Source organism: Vanellus vanellus, assembly GCF_965231255.1.
Source record: "Vanellus vanellus genome assembly, chromosome: 21".
Taxonomy (NCBI): Eukaryota; Metazoa; Chordata; class Aves; order Charadriiformes; family Charadriidae; genus Vanellus; species Vanellus vanellus.
This window is the reverse complement of record NC_138926.1, coordinates 3631239-3643375: the sequence shown is the minus strand read 5'-3', so window position 1 is coordinate 3643375 and position 12137 is coordinate 3631239.

Genomic DNA, 12137 nt, shown 5'->3' with positions numbered 1-12137 from the left:
GGAGCATCTTAAATCACGAGAGGACGCACCTGCCTACGCTGAAAGCCTGCGAGGTTGGGGAAGAACATGACCCGCTGAGCGGCTGCAGCCCTTGCAAGGGCTGAATTTGGCCCGCTGTTAAGAGTTCATCAGCGCTGTTTGAAAATCCCAAGGAATTTAAATCCAATCTCGCCAGCTCCTGCATACTAAAGCCCAGCAGAATCCCATGTCTACCTCCGGCTCTCCCTCTCTTGCATACATACAATGTACATATAAATCAGCCTGTCACAGCTCGTCTCTCTTCTGACAGCTGTAATTGCTTCAGACTATAAAAATATCTATAGACAATAAACACAACGCATGAAAACAGCAAAGAGAAAACGAAATCAAGATTCCTTTAAATAATTCAGTTGCTCCAGCAGCAGAGGAGCCAGCAACTGAGTCCAGCTGTGAAGGTTCAGCAGCGAGAGAAAGAGAGCTTTGTAGCCTCCTCTGGGGATGAGAGAGTCTTTTTTTCCTTCCTTGGTTTTTGACCACAGCAGAAGAAGAGTCTGCCGTACACCGGCTCAGCCGCTCGCAAAGCGGCACCTACTCGAGCACGAAACGCAGCCTCTTGGCTTTCAGCTACTTCCCTTTCGTCCTACTTAGATAAAAGTCATTTTGGGGGGTTGTTTGGGGTTTTTTTTTTTTTTTTTTTTTTTTTTTTTCCTTTTCTTTTCTGTTGCGAGCAATAGGCAGGAGAGAAGCAGAACCAGCAAAGCCCAGGCACACTCTAGATGTTTATTTATCTCCGCATCTATCTCCTCAACCTCCTCCTTTCCAGCAAGGCTAAAGGCCCCCCTCTCCTGGCAGAGACCACAAACAGGGTAGCACAAGCAGCGCGGGCAGGGAAACAAGGGCCGGCATGGCACGGGACTGGGAATGGGAAGGATTTCCCCGTGGGAGATGGCGGGGAGGATGCCGAAACCACGGTCGGGGAAGGGGTTAGAAGGAGCGAGAGCCTGTGGGGTTCGCTTTGCAGAGGAGCATCTCCCCGGGAGCGACGGGAGAGGTGATGGAAGAAGGTTTGCAAAGCAGAGCAGAGGGCAGCGGCTGCAAAGCCCGGCAGTTTGTCAGCCAGGCAAAACCATTTTCGGCAGATATTTACTCAATTTTCTACAAAGAGATTGGACGGGGTGAAAGGCGGCAGTGCCACCTCCGTAAACATCTTCCCTCGGATCACGTGGGCCTTCTCGCCGGCCAGCTGGGGGGGGTGGTGCGTGTGTGTCATTTTAAGATTTTAAGCAAATCGGTCCCCCAAAAACACCCCCCCCAGGGAAGAAATGTGGGGTTTGGCCCGGGCCAGCATTTCCCACAGCCGGCTGCGAGAGATCCCGGTTCCTTCTGCCAGTCCTGGGAGCCTTCCAGCAACCGCTGCCCCAAACTCAGCCTTTTTTGAACAAACCCAAACCTCTCATCTGCAGATTTGAGCGGTCCCGACGGCTGATAACCAGAAGCAAAATTGCATTTAAGGTCCCTCTATCCTGTAAAACACGATTGCTGCATTATTTTTTTTTTTATTTTTTTTTTTTTTGCTTTCGCAGAAATGCCTAGCGCAATTCTAGCCTCTATTTTGCTTGTAGCTGCTTGCGGCGATGGTTAATACAGCCTCTCCCATACAACACGTGCCTATATACCTGCCTGCAAACCTATATACATACTATACTGCGCCTCCCCACAGCGAACGATTTCATTCTTGGGGAAAAAAAAAAATAAAAATTAAAAAATTACTTTCAATAAGTAGGTCATTGCAAGGCAATTTGTAGAGCCAGATTTTTCTTTTAATTCCTTTTTTCCTTTTCACGAAGCTGATAGATGGCAATCTATAACCCCAAAGTGGAAATTTATTTTTAATCTGAAATTGCCAAATATGATCAGAAACATAATTTATGCTCGAGCCGTTTTCGTCCCTTCAAAATGAAAACACGATTTCATAACCCCATTCCCACTATCGCATACCGCATTATTCTCCAGTAAGCCCAGAGTTACAAAAAAGTGCTTAATTTTCTTGGCATTAGTCAGGTGAATGACACACCACTCTGGGGGAGTGACACACCAGTCTGGGGGAGCTTTTTCCTGAATAACTGAGCCCTCAATGTCTACAACCATTCACCGCAGACACAAAGGACCTGGGCTCCCGCTCCGCTCACCACGCTGACTCATTTATCCCCTCGTTAACGGTGGCCCCAATTAAAAAACAATGATTGAGAGCCTTACTTGGCTGGAGCCACTTGGCGCCCTTCGAGCCCCAAAGGCATTCCTGCTCGGAGCGGGAGAAATTGCCCGATTGGGGACTTTTCTAGGCCAGTTTTCTGAATGCAAGCGGCATCCTCGTGGGCGCTCAGCCCTCAGCCCCTTCCACGGCAGGCGGGCAGCGCTACCAGCACCCTCTTCGCGCTGTTTAAAAACCATGCCGGGGACCCCATTAATCCCTGCTAAAGATGCCGTTAATATGTAACTGGCATTTATGTAAACTTACAGTAACCGTCCTATTAAATTCAAACGAAGTATGCTTTTGGGAGCCTTCCCCGAAAGCCATGCCGGGACCCGCTGCCCGCTCCTTGCGCCAGGCGCCTCGCCGTAAAAATAAAATAAAATAAAATAAAATAAAATAAAATAAAATAAAATAAAATAAAATAAAATAAAATAAAATAACATTTTGTTTGCCCTTTAAAAAACCTGCTGGGCTCAGGATTGTCGCTCCCTGCTCGGGGGCTGGGGATTTTCCAGCAGGAGTTAACTCCTTCCAGGGCACCCCGCTGCCGCCAAGGGGCCGGAGGACCATCCGCCCTGCTGGAGGTTGCAAAAGCCTGTCCCAAACCGGTGCTTTAAAGCCAGCAAAGCATTTACCTTCCTGCAACATCTCCAGGAGCCGCCAGCTGCCAAAATACCCCATAATAGCACCGCCGTCCCGAATACAGGCAGAGATACCCAACGGCATCCTGGAGGATGCTCTGGTGGACAACAGAGATGGGCCCGGCAGCGCTGCAGCTTGGGGGAGGGATGCACAGCGGTCCCCAGGGCCCCGCTTTTCCTTCGGGATTACTCCTTTCTCCCACGGTTCTCAGCGTCTGAGCCTTTTCCAACGCACCGTGCCTATTTACGAAGCGACGCCTGCGTATGTTCCACCCTTAAACATCTATACAGGGAGTTCAAAAAATTATCAAGGGGATACCGAGCCACATCGGCACCGTGGAAGTTACGAACTGGGCCCGATCCTTGCTACAAATCAATACTGATTTTTATATAAATCTGTTTGTTGTTGCATCGTTGTGGTCACGCCGCTGTATTAACACCCCGAAAGGCATCCTATGCCCTCGCCCTGCACGCACAGCGGAGTTTGACCAGCATGAATCAGGTGCCAGAGACAGCTGACGACGTTGGGTGAAACCATGCCATTAGCCACCTAATAGCACTTCATAAACACATGACATTAACCCAGTGCTCTACAACTCAATCCACTCTGCGTTTTAACAGGAGTAAGCACGCACGGGAAGAGCGAAAGAAGCCGAAGAGGCTGAAAAGCAAAGGCAGCCCCACCTCAGGTCCCGCCGATGATGTTTGGGACCCGAAACGTGAAAACGAGAGCTTCTCCCCCCACCCTCAACTTCTGCCCACAGCCGTAGGGCGCTTGCGAGCTCCGAGCGGGATAAGCCTTTGGAAGAGCAGCTCCAAGAGTTGCTGTCTCTTCTCCCGGGATGGCCCCAAGCCAAGCCTTCCCCAGCACCTCCTCAACTCCAAGGAGGAGCGAGAAGGTGGATGTCCCCGGCCAATGCCGGCCCCGTCACCACATTCACCCCCCCTCCACCTCACTTTCCCCAGCCAAGCCCCTTCCCTACCGGAAAGCCGCTCGGTCCAGGCAAACCAGGCGGAGCAAGCGCCGGGAAGAGGAGCAGATATCTCCATTTAGAACACGACGTTCAACATAAAAGCCGGCGATAGGGAGCAGAGAGGCTCCCAAACCCCTTCTTGTGAAACCACCGAGCGTGCTCAGGGGCTCTCCGTGAGACCCCACCCCATCCCCATGTGTTCCGCATCTCAAAATCAGACTCTCCCGCAGAGGCTGATTTGCTTTTTGCCCGCAGCTGCTTTCGGCCGGGGCGGAGGGGGGGTGTCACACACCTGCAAAGCCCGGCTGGGGAGATGCCAGCTCTCCTCTCCCGCTCCCCACCCTCGGATGCACCTCAAACCCGAACGCCTCTGCGGGCGCCCATCTTTTCCCGACCTTAAGTCTCGCCTTCCCAAGGGGCCCGGCTTGCCAAATCGCTCCCAGCGCTCCCCCGGAACCAAAGCCCGGCGCGCCGCCGTCTGCCTGTATCAATTTTAGTTTTGCCACTGGTCCTCTGACCCTCGCGGCGCGATGCATCCAAGAATAATATTAATAATAGTCATGCCATTAAGCAAGACGCTCGGTTTGAATCTGCAGATTTTGAGAAATGATCTCATAAATTTAATTCCCGGGGTACCATCTTTGAGCGTTAACAGGCACAGTCGCCTCTGAATTCTGGGAAATGAGCATAATTACATGGAGATCGACAAGGCACAAATGCCAAGAATTCTGTTAACCTTTAATACTGCAAAAAAACTCTCCCCTTGTAATTATCTCTTTCCTTTGTCTTAAATGTTACTGATGAATATTTAGCGGGATAAGCAAATAAAAGGAGGCCGAGGGGCGCGAGGAAGCGCAGAGTAACTCTGCAAACCTCGGAGCATCGCTGGGGCTCGGGGCTGGGACCCCGGGGTGACAAAACCTGACACCCCCCGTGGCGACGCGCAGCCACCGCAGCGCCGGTGGAGGGTAACTGGAGTTACGCCAACATCTGACGGCGTTCCCAGCGCTGCCGCACCGTCCACCTTCACCCAAGTGCCCCGCTGCGGGCACGGATCGGTCCCACCGCCCCCAGCGCAACCGTTTCAGGCGCCCTTTCTCCAAACCGAACTTTTTCTCGGAATAAAACTCGCCGGGTGGGTGAAAAAAACATATCACCTTTTCAAAGATATCCTCCCCAGGGTTGCAAATGGCACTGCCCTCTCGCTGCACGTTGAGCCTGATGGAAAGAAGATTTTCTCCCGGTGTGAACTGCATTAATATCTGTCACCACTCTGGCATTTCTGCCTATAATGATGAAAAATATGTGCAGAGAATGCGGGGTGCTCTCAGCATCGCCTCCCTCCCCGTGAAGCGAAATTAGAAGCAGCTGCTCCCGTTCCCATCCCCTTTACGGCCCCACAGCATTATCTCTGGAAGCTTATTACTTGGGAGACGGCGTGGGGATAACCGAGACTCACGACCTATCCATATTCAAAACGCGCCTAGCTGCAAACGGGGGCTCAGCCCTCCCCTCCCCTGAGCTGGAGACCGGTGTAAAGGTCACTCTCCTCTTTTAATGTCGCATCAGACCCACCGCTGCGCGAACACGGAAAGGGAAAAGGCGCCTCTCCCCCCGCCGGGTGAAGAAAACCCATCTCCGCCTCGGGAGGAGCGTGCCAGCACGAGGTGGCCGGGCTGTGACCACCCGCAACACCGAACGCTTTTGGACCACCACCCGGGAGCCCTGGAAGAGGTGGAGGGAGAGTCCCCCTGGCTTTGAAGGTGCCGCTTTCGGCCGCATCCCGCTGCTTGGGATGAGGAAGGAGGCAGGGAATCCCGTGCCAGGGAGGAGCGGCATTGCAGCACGTCCCTGCGCTTGCCCCAAAACGTGGCAGGGAGTGTGTGTGGGGGGACGACACACAAGAGGATACACCGTCCATCAGCGTGCCAGTCCCAGATGCCAATGCATCCCAAATTAACCATCGCTGCCCGGGCCAGCGAGTGCGCGAGCTGCTCCACCTCGGAGTCCCACCGGAGAGGTCAGAGCCGTCCGCAGAGCAAACTCTCCCTCCCAGCCCCAAAGCCAGACCTTTACAGACTCCCTCGTTCCACGGCGCACCCAAGCCCAAGCAGTGTTTGTTCACAGAGGAGCAGGGAGAAAAACGAAATAAAAGAGGTTAGCTCATTAAGCGCGACACCCGCCCCTCCCCAAGAGAGGTCTGAGGAACCGGCTTTGCCGTCGCCCAGAGGAGGAACACGTGTCAAAGCCCGGAGCCAGAGCGGCTAACAGCAGTGAGAGCTCCGAACCTCCCCCAGACAGGCGACACCACCACCAGCCCGGACCTGGGGGCCCACCAGCCCCATCCACCACCCCACCGCCGGTTCCTTCCCACCTCGGAGCACCGCAGATGTTTGCTCTCCTCCCTTCCCTCTCTCTTTTTTTACCCGCCTTCGACTGGAGTGAGCTTTCTAGTCTCCAAGCTGCTTTTATGCCCCTTTAAAAGGTTATAAAAGCTGTCTTTATATTCCAATAAAGGGATATAAAAACACCCTTTTTCGCAGTTCAATAAACGCGGTTAACTTCCCCCCCCCCCCCCTTAATACTTTTTGCCTCGGCGCTGCTGCAGGGCACGGAGGAGGACGGGGCTTCGGGCATCGCGCCGCGACGCAGGAGGCGGCGGAGCATCCCTAGGGAGAGGGAACCCAAGGCACCGAGCAGAGACAGACACCGTGACCCGAGCTGCTGCCCAAAAGGGAGAAAGATGAGGCTACAGCGAGAAACTAATCACCGGAGACCCCGCGCTGGTGGCGTTTACTCCGAAGATAACACCCAGCAGGGTTTCCCCTCTCCTGGTGAAGCTCCCTTGAACGTAAGCGATGATAAACCGCAGCCACCCCGGTCAGCATCCTTGCACGAAGTAGCCAGCAAGCCACGGCACGCGGGACCGTGCCACTTCTCCTCCTGGGTGACAAGGGACAGGTCACTTCAGCGCTCGCTGGCAGCCCCCTGGCTCTTTGCAACATCGTCCCCTCCAGAGCATCGCTGCCAGGCGTAGCGCGAAGGGACGCTGCTCCCCACCGCTGCGGCTCTAATTATTATTTACCGCCTGCGCAGCCATGCCCCGGGGCTGGCAACCCCTCTTTTCTCAAAAGCGCCTCTTTTCCTCGCAAGAGGATCTAAACCCGTCCCGCCGCCCGCCTGACAGCCTCTCCGGGCGTTCCAACACGGAGGTTTATTATTATTTTTTTGGTTGCGACAGTCCCCGGTCCTGCAAGGTGAACGCGGCTCCTACGCATCAAGCCCGCTCGCGTTTCATACAGCGCCACCGACACACCGACAGGAGGGGCGGGAGGGGGTTCGGCCACCCCACGCGGAGCGGAGAAGTGGGTTTTATGGGCGGTGATCGAGGAGGGCGCCGGGACCGGGGCTGCCGGAGGGAGAGACACGAGTCCATAAATAAGGGGTCCCGGCTACCGGGAGCCGAAATTAAAGCCCGGCGCCAAGGCAGCCAGAGCCTTTCCGGTCTGCGCCCCCTCTCCCTGACCTAATTTAGCCCTCCCCGTGGACCCTGCGATGGGGACCAAACTCTGGCCAAGGCGGGAGCGGAGGGGATGACCTCGCAACCCGTTCGCCGAGGGGCTCCTTGCCCCCCGCCACGCACCCTGCCCAGCTCGCCCCTTCACACCCCACCGGGATGCTGAGCCCTCCCCGCCGTTTATTAATCTAATTAATCTAGCTAATTGCCTTTACCGGGCTCTCTTTTGGAAGGCTGCGGGAGAACAAGGAGGGCAAAGGGAGAAGGTTGAGCATCCGGGGCTCCCCGGGGAATCCAGAAGCGTTTACATGAGAAAATCCATACTCATCTTGGCTCCGGGAGGCAGAGCTGCCCTCCCAGGCTCCTATTAGCAATTTCCAATCATCTTTTATTAGGCCCGCATCGATCTGCTGCTCATTTCGGTGGGGAACGAAGGCCTAAGAGCCTCGACCGGGTCTCAGCCGAGGAATCCCGGCGCGGAGCTGACGGTGCCGGCAGGAGAGCGGAGGGGAGAGAGGGGTTGGGATGGTGCCACGGCTTCAGCCGTGCCGGGAGCGGAGCAGGAGCAGAGCTGCCGCTTCCAAACAGCCTCGCACATCCCGCCGCGTCCTTCCCACAGCCGCTCAGCGCCTACGGCAGAGGGACCAAGGGCAGGAGGGGCTGGGGAGCTCTTCATTTAGGGAGCTCCTTCCATGCCGGGGAGGGGGATTTGCACTGTGCCCCCCTTTTAGCAGGGATTTGTGGAGCCCTGTCCCTGTCTGCTGGGAGCAGTCCCCAAATCCCAGCCCTGTAGAGCAGCTCGGGGCCAGCTATCGCCCTCGGGGAGAAACAAGGCTCCTAAACGCTACGCTTCGGTTTCCAAGCCAACATTTCCGAGTAGCTTGTGAAACACAAATCCTGTTAGGAATCATCTGAATATTTTGTTCTGATAATGCCATAACACCACCGTACGCATTAGCACATGCACCACACAGAAAGGAGTATCTGAATATCAAAACAAAGTGAGTTTACCGGGTTTTTCGCTTGGGGTGTTTGTTCTTTTTTTTTTTTTTTCTCTATTTCCTGCTGGCAAAGCCATCACCGCAAGTTATCAGTTTCCAACCGTTTGCACCACAGCTTTTCCATGCACGTCCCTGCTGTCGTCAAACCTGCTGCTCTCTGCACCCCGTGTCCTCAGATAACCCGAGATGTGCAGACACGGGTACAAAAGGACCTCACAGCCTCTGGGGAAGAGACCCCGAGCGCCAGCAAAGCAGCAAGCAGGGGGGCAGCTCTTTGAGCCCTGCAGAGGAGATGGTGGGACATGCAAACCTCCGTGTGTCTGAGCCTCAGATACAGCACTGCGCATCCAACAGCATGAACTCCATCCCAGCACCAACCTCATCCCATCACAGCATGAACCCCATCCTAAAACAGCATGAACCCCATCCCAGCACAAACCCCATCCCATCCCAGCACGAATCCCATCCCATCCCAGCACGAATCCCATCCCAGAACAAACCCCATCCCACCACGGCACCAACCTCATCCCATCACGGCATGAACCCCATCCCATCCCAGCACAAATCCCATCCCAGAACAAACCCCATCCCACCACGGCACCAACCTCATCCCATCATGGCATGAACCCCATCCCATCCCAGCACAAATCCCATCCCAGCGCAAACCCCATCCCACCATAGCACCAACCTCATCCCAGCATGGCACAAACCCCATCCCATCTCGAATCCCATCCCATCACAGCACCAACCTCATCCCATCCCAGCATGAACCCCATCCCACCACGGCACCAACCTCATCCCATCATGGCACAAACATCATCCCATCATGGCACAAACATCATCCCACCATGGCACCACCCTTCCCAGCAGACTGAGGGGGCTACACACTAAAACCCACAACTTTGTTGCGTTTAGACTTAATTTTATGTGTATATATATATATATATATTTAAAAAAAAAAGAAAAAACAAGCCTGCATTTAGAGAGCAAGAGCCACCCCAGGAAACATTAAAATGGGAGAGCCGATTCAGAGGAGAGCGGTTCGCAACTGCCTGCGGTGAGGCGGATGAAAGCCAAGGGCTGCGAAGCTTTGGATGTGCCTCACTTCAGACGGCGCGGGAGAAAATACAGACGCTCTTAAACCCTGCCCCAGATCTGCCAGCACAGAAACTTTAACTCCGCTTTGAACCAGGCAACTGAATTACCTCCCCGGGAAGCGGCCGCCTCCGGGCAGCGATGGGGAAGCGCAGCCCGGCCCTCGCCGGTGCGGCTGATGGAGGGGTCCAGCGCCCGCCCGGCGGGTGGTGGCCGAGGGGATGCTGCCGGAGTGACTGCCACCGAGGCTGCCCCACTCAGGACCCTGCAAGGGATGGGTTAAGGAGGGAGGGGGCTCTCCTGACTCCCCCTGCGTGGGGATGCGGGGGGAGCCTGCTGCTGTCACCGGGTCAACGTGGCTTTCCTTCAAAGCACACGTCGCTGACACCAGTTACAAGAACGAAATGGGCAAATGAGGTCTGAACCGGAGGGGCTGAGACAGTCCTCGTATTATTTAAGCATCCGCTGCCCATTTTTTCCCCTCTTGTTTGTTTTTTTTTTTTTTTCTGTATACCTCCAGGCAGGCAGGGAGACGAACCCTGGAATACCACGGATGCGACACCCTACAATGAACACGTCGTTTGATCCCCCCTTCTCTCCCCATCAGCGGACACCGGTGTCCCACGCCAAAACAAAGACCGAAGGACTTTTGTCCCGCGCTGAAATTGGGCCGCCAAAGCCCTTGCTGGCACCCGCCGCGCCTTTCGACTGGCATCGGCGCACAGCGAGCAAACCAAGCGGGCCAAATTCCTCCCTGGCGTAGCTTAATTAAAGTCAATGATGTTACACCAGGGAGGAACCTGGCCCGCTGTCCTGAGCCGGAGTCCACAACGATTCCAGCTGGCGACGGGCATGGCAGGCGGCTCGACGGCGGCAGGAAGGATCCCTGGCACCGGGAGCGGCGCTGGGAACCGTATTCGGCATTTGCGAGTGGGAGACAGACTCAATAAACACAGCACTAAGTTTAAAAAAAAAAAACACAACAAAAAAAACAGCTCAGTCATAAATAACAACAACCAGCGTTTCGCCTCTTCCAAATGCGACGGAGAACCGGACCAAATTGTCCTCCCAACTCCCGTGAGCGGTGGGGACATTTCATTAGCCCTATTACGCTGACGGGGAAAGAGTCACCGGGAGCTTAATAATAATAAAAATCTATTATGTTACGGCGCTCGTCATCTGTGTATCTCAACTAGCTGCAAAAAGGCAGGGAAATGGCTCTGCTCGTTGTAATGGAGCGGGGAGGGGGGGGGGGGGACGGGACAGAGACGCACGAGAGGGGTCAGCAATTACCTTCAGGTCGCTCATCAAGCCGGACGTGAAGTTTGCCGAGCGGTGCCGCTAAGCCGTGCCCGGGCTGGGCTGATGGGCTCGAAGCCACCAGCAGGACGGGTCGGACAAGATGCTGTTTCACCGCCTTTCATCGAAGGAGGTTTTCCGCCTGGCCAGAGGGACCTGCTACAGCTGGGCTCCATCCGCCCAACCCAACCCAACCCAACCCAACCGGTGCCAACAGACCCACAGGAGGTCCCACCGCATCGGTAGACGCTAACGGCACGAGGGGGGCAATTACCCAGCAATCGCGGTATGATTACGCCAGAACTACGCTTTCCACACCTGTAATTTCCACTACGCGCGTACAACTCCACGCCGAGCTCCAGAGCCGCAAATTAATTAGAGTGTAAGTGCAAAATCAGTGGTGCCACGCAACGCTAACAACACACGAGCCACGGTGACCAGAGCGCCAAAGCCACAATTGTGGGGACGCAGGTAGCCTTACAGCTGAAACGTAGAGAAATTCCAGTTAGAGGGACTAGTGGGTGGTGATGAGGTGATTCAAAAGCCTTACCAGGGTATAATTACACCGCATTCGTAAGGTAATTACAGCCCCGCTATTATATGCTACAACCCTCCATTTCACGCCTAATCCCATAAGGTAGATTCAGAGGGATAAAAGGCAGCAAGAAAAGACACTTGACGGTTGGAAAAAAAAAAAAAAAAAAAAAGAAAAAAAGATAGATGGATTGACAGGGGCAGCAAAAGGAGAGGAAGTAGGAATGGAAATGCTGCAGGCGCCCGGAGCCGTCGCGAACGCCCAGAGCAGCCCCGGAGGGACGGCAGCCCTCCCACGCTCCGGGGATTCAGCCCGGGCACGGGGGAAGAGCCGGGCTCGGTTGACTGGAATCTATCGAGGAGGTACGAGCATCCATCAAAAGCCAATCTGCTTTTGAAAAGCAGAAAAAGAGGTTACTTCGGATTAATTTTTCACTTCAGAAGCTTTATGGGCGAGTTCTGGAACTGTCAGGTTGAGACACTTCAATATTTTTGTAATGAAAAGCTCGAGCGCTGGTTCACAACGCCTCTCTGTTTGGATTGTCAGGTAATTTGTACCCAAACATTTAAATTAAAATTTTCCATTGGCTCATCTGGTTTTGGGGGAGGGGGAAAAGATTTGGAGCGTTTCTTTATTTCTCAATTCCTGAATTTTTGATCCTTCGCGCTCAGGGTTGAACGGGCCGGGGGACGGAAACCTAAAAGCCGGCGGCAGAGAGAGAGCATCCAGCTCTGGCTGAAGGGATAAGTTCACCCCTACTGCCCCTTCCCCTGTCACATCTGAGCACACTGTGGTCCTCAGAGCACCGGGCCGGTCTCCTCCGATGCCACGACGGAGGGACA